At 43.8% G+C, this 12,384-nt stretch overlaps 1 long non-coding RNA gene across 6 annotated transcripts in view; it reads right to left on the reverse strand.

The window, feature by feature from the left end:
- The window catches only part of LOC102151514, a 190,194-nt gene that overhangs the window by 106,944 nt on the left and 70,866 nt on the right, over positions 1 to 12,384 (reverse strand). Inside the window, exons 9-10 of one of the 6 annotated variants that reach the window (XR_005374102.1) lie at positions 7,121 to 7,253; positions 5,176 to 5,600 (exon numbers count right to left, since the gene is read on the reverse strand). The exons of 1 other annotated variant lie outside the window; for it this stretch is intronic. This is a non-coding gene — a long non-coding RNA (uncharacterized LOC102151514). Of the gene's footprint in view, positions 1 to 5,175; positions 5,601 to 6,566; positions 6,695 to 7,120; positions 7,254 to 12,384 lie in introns of those variants that run through there. 4 more of the 6 variants (XR_005374101.1, XR_005374107.1, XR_005374103.1 and 1 more) reach the window with 4 other exon arrangements.

The raw sequence follows: 12,384 nt of genomic DNA on the forward strand, positions 1-12,384 counted from the left end.
TCCCTCTCTCTCGACGTGAGAGAAGGATTTCTACTACGGGGCTAAAATAAGATTGCCTGGTGCTTTTGTAAACCACAGATTTCCCTCACACAACAGCAACTGCTCTTAGAAAGAGAATGAGTCCAAATAACAGTTTTCCTGCGGCATTAGCGTTTTCCCAGCAAGCCACGCATGAGGTGTGCTCAGCCTTGTGAATTTTCTATCAGTTCTGGGAGTTACACATTTTAACCCAAATAAATATATTTGGCTCAGTATCAAATGAAAAAAAAAATCATTCTTAAGCTTTTTCTTCTCTTTCTTTTTTCTGCAAGAGCAAATGAACTTCACACAGAGAGAAAGGGCATCTGCTCAATGCCAAACTCCCAATGTCCTATACCTTTGGTGAATTTAATTTCAAGGACCTCAAATAACTAAACCTAAATGAAGGTATTAAGTGTGAGGGAAATAGAAAGTTCAAGTCTTTGGCTCGTCTAGCTGTTACAGAGGTTGCATAAGACACAAAGAGCAGCCCCAACCCCCCCAGATCCATCCATCATGTTCTCACCCAATGCACAGCCCTAAAGCCAGTCTGTCTTTTCCTGCCAGGGATTCTAGTGGCTCCATGGTGCCAAAGGGCTCAGGGCAAATCTATCCTCAGGACAAAAGAAACAAGTTGAGAATCACATCTTTCTCAAGAAGCTCAGTTACATGAAACTAGATGGGAACTGACCCGAAATCCTCTTCCTCTCACACCTTCTCTTACTTCCTTACTGCACCAGCCACCAGATGAATGACTCCAAACACCCTGTCCCGCCCCCATCATGGTACTCCTTGCTGGAAAAAGTGTTCAGGGACTTACACCATCAGTCTAGACTTCTTAGCTTGGTATGTGAGTCCTACTTTGATAATAACCCTAAAAATTATAATACAAGTAGCTGGCACTTACCGAAACATCTCTCATGTGCCAGGCATTTGTGGAATATTATTTTATGTAACACTATCCTCACTACCCATCTGGGATGAAGGTTTTATGATCTCCATTTGATGAAAAGAAAAACAAGCCCAATGTGGTAAATGGTGTGCCTCTGATAAATGGCAGGGGTAGGGTTCAAACCTGGGCTACTTTGACTCCAGAATCCTCCCTCTTAACTTCTGGCTATTCGGGTGGAGCGCATGCAGGGGCAGTTCAGATGAGGGAAGAGGCAGGGGGAGGAGGAGGGAGATTCAGGATGTCTTTCTTCTCCATCAGCCCTGAGCAAGAACAATGCAAGTGAAATGTAGTATTTCATTTTATCATGCAATGAGCATAATTAGGAAACAATGAGGAATGACAACTAATAATGAACCTTGTTTCTTCCTAATTAAAATTTAACGATTGTATTTCTGCCACTATTGCCCAGAGCAGCAGCGTAAGCTGTGCAGTAACAAGGCCAGCTCTAAAAGGAGGCAGCCTGACTTCACAGATGGCTCAGCACAGCCCTGCCCAGGCATGCCAAGAAGGTGCCACTCCACAAGTGGCTGCTGGTGCCCCCATGGCCCAGCTGCACTGGGCAAAATAAACCGGACGGATAGAATAAACAGTGGTTTATGAATGACCGTAATAAACAACTGGTAAGCACTGTAATTCCATGAATGCATTGGGAAAAACCCTGGTGGCAGACAAAGCTGGGTTTAAATACAGACTCAGCCAACTGCTTGCTGTGTGATCTCAGGCAAGCTCATTAGCCTCTCTGAGTCAGTTTCTTCATCTGTGAGTGGGCAGGAAATACCTCAGGTGGCATTGCTGTGAGCCATAAATGCTGTAAGGGAAACAGGGTGCCAGACTCCCCACATGGTGGCGATCGTCCTTTGAGGCTCCCCAAAACCTTTCAACACTGCCTGCGTTTTAATTGCTCTCTGTCATGTGAAACCTACCTTCCCATCAGAGATTCCCCAAAACTACATTTCCCAGCTTCCATTGCCATCAGAAGCAAACACACAGTTTAACTGTACTGCTCAGATGGATTAGCGGGGCTGTAGGGTGGAAGAGGCGGGGCCTGGGTCATGTTTTGCTGGTCGAGTGTGGCGGTCTGGCTGCGGGGAGACAGTGAGAGTGGCCACTTCCTGATGCTGGTGGAAGTGGCAGTTCCTTTGGCAGGCAGTTCTGCTGGAGATGCTGGGAGTTCTTCCAGAGAGGCCTGCCTAGAATCGGTTTCTTCAGCCTACAATGGGCATTTTCTCTACCCACAAGTGTATGACTTCCGGCTTAAACCGGCCAATGGACAGTGTTATCTGCATTTCAGAGCCCTGACCCAGAGGGAGTGACAGGGCGACACCATGGAGGCCTGTCTGCTGAAGGGGAGGAAGTGAGGACAAGAAGGTGTCTGAGAGGCCACTGTGGTAGGTAATCCAAGTTGGAGGGACAAGGGCCCAGACCAGAGAAACCCAGCAGGTATTTCTAAGGAGTTTACTGCTACTAGTCTCTTGAATCTTTCATCTTCTCTCCAAACCACAGCCAGCAGATTAGGCTGTGGATCATGGTCCCCACCAAGATGACCAGCATCGCTCCCAGTGAATCTGTCTAACTCCAGGCTCACACCCTCCCTGCCACTAGGGTGATCTTTCAAAGTGGTAGTCACCCCACCTCCTCTGCTAAAAAGGTCTTCCATAGCTTTCTTTGTCTTTAGCACAAAGTCAGAACTTCTCATCATGGCCGAGAAGAACCTTCACGCTCTGTAGCCTCCTCTCTTCCCACTCTCCCACCCACTGCTCCTCTGACACCTATTTGACCCACACTTGCCTTACCTCACTTCTCACCTTCCCACACCCCTGCCCTTTGAAAACGCTCAGCCAGGACCCCCACCTTCCCACTCCCCACCTTCCCATACCTGGTTAGCTCCATTTGCTTCTGTGGGATGCCATCTCTGTCCCCCCAGTATCTGCTATAGCATTCAGACCCTCCTCTTTCCCCAAAGCACTTCTCTGACATCTGTTCAGTGAATATCTGTGCTGCCCTCCCATCTGGTACATTGTCCCTAGCACCCCTGAGTCTGGATGGAGGTGTGGGTGTGCATTAACACAAGGCAAGGGAGTCACACTTTAGTGCTAAAATAGTTCACAGGTGGATAGGCCTTCTCCATGCTCACACTCTATCCTTCTACCAAATGGAAGTAAGAGACATGGCAACCCTAGAGCATGGCAGGGCCACAAGGTGGAGGGAGCTTGGGTCCCTTAATGCTTCTGTTGAAGGCTGCCTGCCAAACAGCCACATTGAACCAATAGTACATTAACCAAGAATAGACTTTTATACTTTTATTATATCAAAACAGTGAGAGTTTGGGTGGCAGCTTTATCTTAAACTAACACAGCCCTGCTAGAGTATGGAGGGAGAACACACTTCCAGACACAATCAGCAATTCATTGTAGGGGTCCAATAAGCACTGGTTGCACGAATGACAGAGAGAAACTGACAAGCCCACAAAGCAAGAGTCGGGGGATGCAGGCACAGGAGGGGTCAAACCAATTCAAATGCCCAGAGAATTGAAGAACCGCCATACTTAAGAGAAGGAAGATGCCTTTTAGAGGCACCCATCAATTATTCTGAGAGGACAAGCTCTGTTGGTACATGGAAATATAGGACCAGAGGGGAGATAATTTATATCATTTTCCATACAGCCATCACCATCTCAAAATCTCATTTCTTTCACCCAACATGAGTCTTACATCTTGGCGGAGTCCCTGGCAGGGTCCTCCAGAGAGAGGGAAACAGTGCATGTATTTTTCTCTCCATCATAAATACCTGAGTGACTTGATGGCTCAATTGAAAGCACTGAGGTGTAGGGACAATTTCCTCTTTCAATGCCTGTGTATACATATGCTTATGTGTATATTTATAGTATGCATATGTATGTGTAGAATGAAGCTTGGCTCAGTATAACTAACCTCATCTCAAATATACAATGTGGGCACATTTCCTGGAGGGGGAGAAAAAAAATCCTTTTCAGGTTCATAAAATTTTACAGCTGGAAGGGATCTACGAAACTATCCAATTAAACCCCTCATTTTACAGTTTGAGAAACTGAGGCCAGAACCTCCAAGAAACTTGTTCTAGGGCCAACGGCTTCTTGTTACAGAGTCAGACTCGTGTCCAGATCCTCACTCTGGTGTCCTCTAGCTTTTTTTAGTGTTTGGGATTTTATTCATTGGCTGAAGAAGATGGAAAATATGAGGCTACTGGCTAAGGCATTCAACTTTAAGTAATGCCTTGCAAGTGACCTCAGGACCTGGTCCTACAAGGGCACTGTCTCTGATGGTCAGCAGGACCTCCAGCAGCCATGGCAGCCCCTCATCCTGATGTCTGCAGCTTCTTGGCTCCAGGTCCTTTCCCTGAATGCATCTAAATCTAGCTTAGCCTCACTGGAAATTCATATGTAAAATAACTATAGTTACCACTTCATGAGCATTGATTGGAGTGTGTTCCAGAAACTGTGGGAAGCACTTTACTTCAGTCATTCCACTGAGTCCTGACTACAGCCCTTGAAGGGAGTATGTGTCACTCTGTTTTATAGGAGAGAACACCAAGTCTCAGAGAGGCTAAGTTACTTGCGCAAGATCACACAACCAAGTCAGAGAGCTGGGATCTGAGTGCGGGTCTGTCAGGTTCCAGGGACCCTATATCCACTTGGCCATGGTGGCATGACTCTTCAACAGAAGGACTGAGAATAAAGTACGGTTTAAAGGATAGGCACAAGAGTCACACAGGCCATGTGGCACTAAGAAATGTACTCTTTGGTGAGATGTCCTATTTGGTGCTGCAAACACAGCAGACACCACCCCCGCAACGGGATGGGTGAGCTCTAAAAACTGGCCTTCCATCCTGCCTGCTTGTCCCTCCCCACAATCTGATAGGACTCTATACCATTTACCAAAATCCACCTGGCCCAGAACAGACCTGAAGCCCAGAAGGTTCCACTGGAAAATGTGGAGACTGAAAATTTTCACACAGAGTTTAAACTCAGCCATTCCCAGCCCTGGAAACTAGCTGTACATCTGTGCAGGCCTTCCTTCACAACCACTAGGCCTTCCTTCACAACTTCCATGTTATCTGAATGTGAAACAGGGCTGGACGCATTTTAATTTATAAGTTATATATTACATAAATGTATATTATATACATAATTTATGTATAGTGAAATACATATATAATGGAATATAAATATACATATATAGGTATGTGAGTGTGTGTGTGTGTGTGTGTGTGTGTAGATAGATAGATAGATAGATATTCGTTGCTCTCCAGAAAAAATAATTTTCAAAAGTATTCATAGTCTGGAGAGATGTTTGTCCTCTTTTTATCATGGTTTTTGGTTTTCTGCAGCAGACTGTGCTTGAGTCAAATGGGACCTTTGTCCTCTTTAGCTCCATAAAGCTTGCTGTCCTGAATCTTTGTCTTCTTGGGCAATCTCCCTTCTCCTGTGGGCTCCCCACATACCCAGTTCCTTTGGGAAAAGCCAACCTCTTCATTCAAACTTCTGTACTCCTAAGTGACCCAGCTTCTCTGGCTTTCCAGATTTCTGTTAAGTGATATCTGCATCTGCCAGGACGGGGATTTTGGCAGGCTTCCAGATAACTTGCAGAGATCACTAGGTTGCAAAAATATCATTTGGTCTATAAACTGCTCACACAACTAGTTACATTCCCCAGCATCCTCTCCGCCACCCCTACCCCATCCTCTACTCGCCTTTACTTCCCTCCTAGACCCAGTGACACACCCAGGATCAGCCTAACAAATGAGTGTTTTTCTGCATGAGTATGCAGTTCACACACACACACACACACACACACACACACACTGATTTCCATGGCAATTCAGACAGCTAAAGGACACAGACCACTCATTTATTGGAAGGTGGGTGTCTGACTTCCAGCCTTCTTGCCCTCATTCCCTTCTTCAGAGGCAGGAAAAAGAGAGTATAGGGCCACAGGATGTTTTTTTTAACCACAGTTAAGTTCCTCTGGCTATCATAGCTGTGTCTTTCACTGGTGAGAACATGTGTTGGGACCCTCAGAAGACTGTCTGGAAGAATGAATGGAGGACCAGGGAGAAAGCAGCTGGCACACACAGGAGCTATGTAATGATCAGCTCCTACAGCCAGGCCACACCTGCATTCAAGCGGGCCCTGGGCCTTCTGTGCCTTCTGTAGAGGGGCCCACGACGCCAGGCAACCACACATGCTCTCTCTATGCTCCATGTCCCATGCCTTCTTCACCATAAAGGCTTTCATAAAGACAACCTCACAGAGCAGTGCAAAAATAATTAAGTAGTTCTGTTGAGGGATACTTGGCCAGCTACCTCTGGTTTTTAATGTGGACTATGGTCCCCTAGCTACTATAAGTATAAATGACTCATGAGAGCAGAGTGTCTGCTCACATAAACCTTCCTGACCACTTCACAGCCTACAAAGGTAGTTGCAGGAGAGTCTGGGGGAAGGTAGATATTGCTTTAAAAAAAAAAAATTAAAAAACAGACACCTCCTTCACATTGCAAATGTCATATCATGTTGGCGCCTAATCAACACTTTGAAGCATTAGCATTGTTTTAATCATTTTCCTATTGGGGAACAAATGTTGCATGTATAATTACACTGCTGCATTGTACTGTACAAATAACCATGTAATGACATCGTTGGAATTTCTTGGTTCTTCATGGTAATGCCAAGTATAATTACCATGTAATCTGCCGAGAGCAAACAAGGTTGTAATTATTCCATAATCCAATCTAATTATGGGGCAACTGGATTGTTATTTGTGTTCAGGAGAAAAATATACATGCAAAGAGAAGAAAAATAAATAAATTCTTCCTAACTGTTGGTATGATATATCAGGGGGTTTGGAGATGGTAATCAGTAATGCTACCATCTGCTTAGGTGATGAAGTATATGCTTATTGGTCAGCCAATATTTGGGGATCAACTTTAATGCTGATTATGATGGGCCAGGTGAAGGAATGACAACACAAGCAAGTCAGAAGAGGGAGTAGAGGAAGCAGATGTTGCCAGAGCCTCTGGAGACAAGCACCTGTAAATGGGACTTCCGGGATGAAGAGAGGCCAGCTCCCATAAAACATCTCACCCACCAGCCTCTCCTATACCTCTGACACATACCTGGGATGGTGATACAGAGATTTCTGTGAATGTCCACATTGGATTCAGACCAGTTACCCGGGCCATGTCTTGTTGCTCCTACCATGGGCCTATTACAGGGCATGCAAGACTGGGCCTGGGCCTTGCAGAAGAGCTAGGCAAGGAAGACAGAGATAAATGGGATAAACAACCATGAGAGCAGGCACTGCCAAGAAGTGTTGTGTGTGTGGGTTGATGGGGGGCTACATTAATTTCCTAGGGTTGCCCATAATAAAGTACCATGAATTGGGTGACTTGGAATAATAGTAGCTTATTGTCATACCACTGGAAGCCAGAAGTGCAAAATCAAGGTGTCAGCAGAATCCCACTCCTCCAGAAGGCTCCAGCCAAGAGTCCTTCCTTGCCTCTACCTATCTTCCAGTGCTTTCTGGCAATCGTCGGCCTGCCTTGGCTTGCGGCCGCATAACTCCAATCTCTGCCTGTTTTCCTGTGTCATTCTTCCTGTGTCTCTGTCTCTTCATATGGCATTCTTTTTATAAAGATATCAGTCATTGTATCAAGGTTGCCCCTCCACCCCAGTATGACCCCATCTTAGCTAAACTACATTTACAACAACCCCATTTCCAAACAATGCCACACTGAGGTACTGAGAGTTGGGACCTCAACAATATCTTCTATTGAAGGAACACAATTCAACCCACAATAGGAACCTTTTATTCATATATATATTTGGCACACATTTTTTCATATCTACTATATACCTGGGGTGTAATAACTGCCCAGCTCCTCTTTTCTTAATTGAACATTTACTGTGTGTGTGACATGCATTATTCTCACTGAAGTCTTTTACAGTCTTATGAAGTTGGTACTATTCGAACCCAAATTTTACACGTGAGACAACTGAAGTTTAAGATCAGTTGACTCAAGGTTAGGCTGGGATTCGAGTCCAGGGCCTATGCTGTGAATCCCATGCCTCGCCTTGCCAGGCCCAACATGGTATTAGACACATCAGGACAGGAGCCAGGGAACCTGAAGGGAGTTCTCTGACCAAGAACAGGCTATCATCCCAGAATGGCCCACAGCAGTGGCTCAGAAGAAGCATTGCACTGTGGATAGGTGGTTTCTGAAGTTGAGTATTCAGGAGAGGAGTTTGAAATTGGAAGACAGGAAGTACGGGTAAGTGTTAGGATGGCGAGATTCGGCACAGGCACAGTTTCATCACAAGGGTAGTTGGCCATCCTGGCCATCCGGGACCATTTGTGGAGTTGCTCTTATGGATGGTGGCTTTCACCATCTTGCCTGGGCTTCTTTCTAGAGGGGGCTCATCACCTCCTCATCCCTCCACAGATGTGGTGCCCAAACCTGGCACCCTCCTTATGGTAGCCATGGAAGGAAAGGTCCACTCACCCCACTGCCTTCACCTCCTTCACTTCAAGTTCTGCCTGGGAGCCATATGGCCCTCCAGCCTCGGGAACTTGCTTCCATTCACAAGGTAGTGAAAGCTTTTGGAGGAAGTTACAGTTACAGAGTCTTAAAACAGATTGTAAATTCTTTATTTGGGGACTAATCTTGTCAGGCTGGTCGACCCTGGTGTTGACTGCTTTTCTAACCTGACATCAGTTAATCCCTACTGCTAGGAAGTTAATCCCTTGGAGAACAAGATGAAAAGTGGTTTTTGTGAGGCAATATTTAAAGGCCTACAAACAATAACACGCCTGTGCCTCTGCTTCTGCAATTTCTATTTCTGGAAAGGGTTCAAAAACCTGTTTGTGTGAATGAATGTGAAGAACTTTTTATGGCTGATCTTGCGAGATGATACTTTTGATGAATAATGTAGAAGTGTTTATACTTTGAGGCAGAAGGCACATGGCGCAAGTATGTGTGTTTATCAAATATGGCACAGGCGAAGGGCAGACTACAGCTACTGCAGACATTTCAAAGGCTGAGGTAATGCCAGAAGAGACTCTGTAATTGTGAAATGTCAGAGTGAGGAGTGGAAAGAGGCCTTCACAGGAGTCTTCAGGAGAAACTGATATAAAGGATCAGCTACTATATGCTGGACTCCTGGCTCACTGGAACTGCACTGTGAGGTTTGATGAGAAATCAATCCCCCACCCTCCCCATATTCACAGCAACCCATCATAGTATCAATGGCTCTATTTTACAGAAAAGACAACTGAGGCTCAAGAAGGTGAAGTAACACATAGACTGTCACATCGTTACTAAGGCTGAAATGCCAACTCATGCACCCAAGCACACAGGCCTCCCCCACACGTGGAGAAAAACATTCTACATCTCATGGCTAGGATGGCTGTCTTCTTGCTTTTGGTTGACAGATGTCCTACATTTATTTCATCTGCTGGAATTCCACTCAGAACACTCCACTTCTAGGAAGGCTTCCTGGACTAGACAAAACAAAAGAGGAAACTCCTAGAATTAAAAGATCAGAGCTTATACAAATCTTATAGGGGTGCCTGGGTGGCTCAGTTGGTAAAAAGTCTGCCTTCAGCTCAGGTCATGATCTCAGGGTCTTGGGATCAAACCCCACATTGGGCTCAGTGGAGAGTCTGCTTCTCCTTTTGCCCCTTCTCCTGTCATGCTCTCGCTCTCTCATAAATAAATAAATAAATAAATAAATAAATAAATAAATAAAATGAAATGAAATAAATAAAAATCTTATAGACCATTTGGTTCACTGGTTTTCAACTATGTTTTGAGGAATCCTATGGGTTCTACTACTAAGCTTAGGAGCCACTGGAGGAGGTGGCTGTGAATGAGTGAAAAGGGAGGTCCCAAGGGATTGAGATTCAGACCTCCACACAATGCTACAGCACTTTACAGGCACTTGTTACATATTTACACTTTACAAGTTAAGCTTCTTTCATAAAATTTCCCTTGAAAACGGGCTCTACAGATAAGATAAAAATAACAATAAATACATGTTAACGCTTTTCCAACGGTCTCCTTTTATAGACAGGAAAGCAGAAACATGGAGAGGGCACATTCCTTGCTCAAGGTCACAGGGCTAGGAAGTAGCAGAACTAAAGCTGGAGCCCAGGTTTCTGAGTTTCTAACCAATATTCTTGCTAATAATCCATTTGTTTTCTCTCAGATGAAACCAGATCCTGACACCTCCTGACATAAGCAGATATATGCACATGTATATAGGGAGATATTTAAATATATATATAAATATACCATGGAGTTGTATATATTAACCAGCTCCTACGATCTAAGCTATAAATTCATTGAGAGCTGGAACCACATTGTTTCACTCTCACTGCCTAGGAGATTCCTAGCTCCTGTGATTCTTTACATTCCCTATGCCTAGCGCATAGTGGATCCTCAAAAATGTTTAGAGACTGAATAAGCAACCCTGACAACCAGTTTTCAAGTCTTTGCTTAAATAATTCCATGACAATAAACTTATTACCTGTGAAACAATCCATGCTCTCTTTGGGCAGCTCCAGGTGTTATGTTAAGCCAATATTTATCCCCCTACAATACCAGTTAGGCCAGGTCTACCCCTTTGGATTCGCTTTCTACTGAAAAGTTTGGGATATATTTAAAAAATTTTTAAACTTAAATTCAATTTAGTTAACATATAGTATATTATTAGTTTCAGGGGTAGAATTTAGTGATTAATCAGTTGCATATAACACCCAGTGTTCATTACATCACACGCCCTCCTTAATGCCCATCATTCAGCTACCCATACCTCCACCCACCTCTCTTCCAGTGACCTTCAGTTTGTTTCCTAGAGTTAAGAGTCTCTTATGGTTTGCCTCTCTCTCTGTTTCTATCTTATTTTATTTTTCCTTCCCTTCCCCTATGTACATATGTTTTGTTTCTTAAATTCCACAAATGAGTGAAATCATATAGTACTTGTCTTTCTTTGACAGACTTATTTAACTTAGCATAATACATTCTAGTTCTATCCATGTCATTGCAAATGGCAAGATTTCATTCTTTTTGATGGCTGAGTAATATTCCATCATATATATTCATTATATACATTCATATATATTCCATTATATATTATTCCATTATATATATTATTACATATATACATTATCACATTATTACAGATGTAATGTACCTCTTTTTTTTAAGATTTTATTTATTTATTCACGAAAGACACAGAGAGAGAGGCAGAGACACAGACAGAGGGAGAAGCAGGCTCCATTCAGGGAGCCCGATACAGGACTCGATCCCGGGTCTCCAGGATCACGCACTAGGCCAAAGGCAGTGCTAAACTGAGCCACCCAGTTTAGCTGAGCCACCCAGGCTGCCCTATATTACAGCTTCTTTATCCATTCATTTGCCTATGACACAAGCTCTTTCCATATTTTGGCTATTGTGGACATTGCTGCTATAAACGTTAGGGTGCATGGATTGTAGGGTAGTTCTATTTTTAACTTTTTGAGGAACCTCCATACTGTTTTCCAGAGTGGCTGCACCGGTTTTCATTCCCACCAACTATAAGAAGGTTCCTCTTTCTCTGCATCCTTGCCACATACAAAAGACTCACAATGAATATTACCCTCAACTGGGAAAAACTGAAAGCTTTTCCCCTAAGGTCAGGAATACAAGTGATGTCTACTCTCACCACTGTTGTTCAACATAGTATTGGCATATATTTTAAAAGAGATGAGGAAACTTCCATAATCTTCACACACACACACACACACACACACACACACACACATAGGAATTGTGTTCTATTTATCCTTTATTCTTCTCTACCAATTTAATATAACCATTAATGTGATGGTTAAGTATTCTGACTCTAAATTCAGACTGTCTGGATTCAAATCCCACCAATATCACATACATGTGTACATGTGTATACATACAAACACACTACATGGTTTTCCTATTTCCTTCCTCTGGTAAGTTCTGTGATTCATCCATTCCAGGATCCTGTTTTGCACAAGATATGATTTTGTCCATTCAGTTTCTGAATGAGAAACATTCAGGATACATGCTAGAAGGTCTTAAAGGAGACAATATTTTCCTTACTTAATAGCATCTTTAGAAATAAGGGATTGAAATACAGAGTTTAGGGGTGCCCTGGTGGCTCAGTTGGTTAAGCATGTGACTCTCAGTTTTGGCTCAGGTCATGAACTCAGGGACATGAGCTCAAGCCCCACACTGGGCTGTGCATGGAAATCTACTTGAGGTTCTCTCTCCTTCCCCCTTCCCTAACCCTGCCCCCACTCACATACGTGCAATCTCTCTCTCTCTCTCTCTCTCAAATAAGCTTTAAAAAGAACAGAATTTAA

The sequence above is a fragment of the Canis lupus genome, chromosome 19, assembly GCF_011100685.1.
Source record: "Canis lupus familiaris isolate Mischka breed German Shepherd chromosome 19, alternate assembly UU_Cfam_GSD_1.0, whole genome shotgun sequence".
Taxonomy (NCBI): domain Eukaryota; kingdom Metazoa; phylum Chordata; class Mammalia; order Carnivora; family Canidae; genus Canis; species Canis lupus.